Genomic DNA, 1063 nt, shown 5'->3' on the forward strand with positions numbered 1-1063 from the left:
TATTGCTTGAAAGCCCTGGACGTCTACTTTCCAACGCAATTGGAAGCACGCCATTTGGAGTCCTGTAGCTCCAGAAAATCCATTTTGAGTGCAGGGAGGTCAGAATCCAACAACATCAGCAGTCCTTTTTCAGCCTGAATCAAATTTTTGCTCAACTCCCTCAATTTCAGCCAGAAAATACCTGAAATTACAGAAAAACACACAAACTCATAGTAAAGTCCAGAAATATGGATTTTGCCTAGAAACTAATAAAAATAGACTAAAAACCAACTAAAACATACTAAAATCTATATGAAATTAACCCCAAAAAGCGTATAAAATATCCGCTCATCACTTGCTCACTCCTAGAGTAAGCTAAGAGCAATTATAATCGTTTCTTCATATTTTTTTAATATTTAATATTATATTAAAATTTAAAACTAAGAATACATGCTTAAAATTGTTATTAAAACACAAATTAAATATGCAATATGTAAATATTTCTTAAATAGAATACATCTCTCTTGGTGTAAGTTTTCTCCATTACATAACATTCACATTCACATTCACGCCCAGTTAATAAGTGAAGCAAGTGCCAAAAAGCTACCAAAGCCAACTATGCATTAATGCATTATTGATCAGTAGTTTTGAGTTTAGCCAGTAAGAATCATAGAACGTTCATGCAACTAATCTTCACTCAGACCAAATTAAATTAAATTAAAGTGGCTATACTAACCCTGTAACGGTTTCTTGGATCGTAAGCCTTTTTAAGGATATTTTACCTTTCTAGCTCTATAGTTGAATTTTTCATGTTAGAGCCTCTGCTGAATGCAATTTTTTGTTTTATAACATAATGTTTTCATATAAAAAAATGATATATGCATTATCTATTTATATGAATTCCATTATAATTTATGAGAACAAATTTAATTACTCTTTTTAATAATTAAAAATTCAAAGTAAAATAAATAAAAAGATTCACTAACTCATTAATTTTAGCTTACTCATTTGATATAGATTTTATTATTGATAAATTAAAAAATTTAAAAGATATTGTGCACTATTTTGTTTACCTCCTCTATAA

The sequence above is a fragment of the Arachis ipaensis genome, chromosome B10 (genome assembly GCF_000816755.2).
Source record: "Arachis ipaensis cultivar K30076 chromosome B10, Araip1.1, whole genome shotgun sequence".
Taxonomy (NCBI): Eukaryota; Viridiplantae; Streptophyta; class Magnoliopsida; order Fabales; family Fabaceae; genus Arachis; species Arachis ipaensis.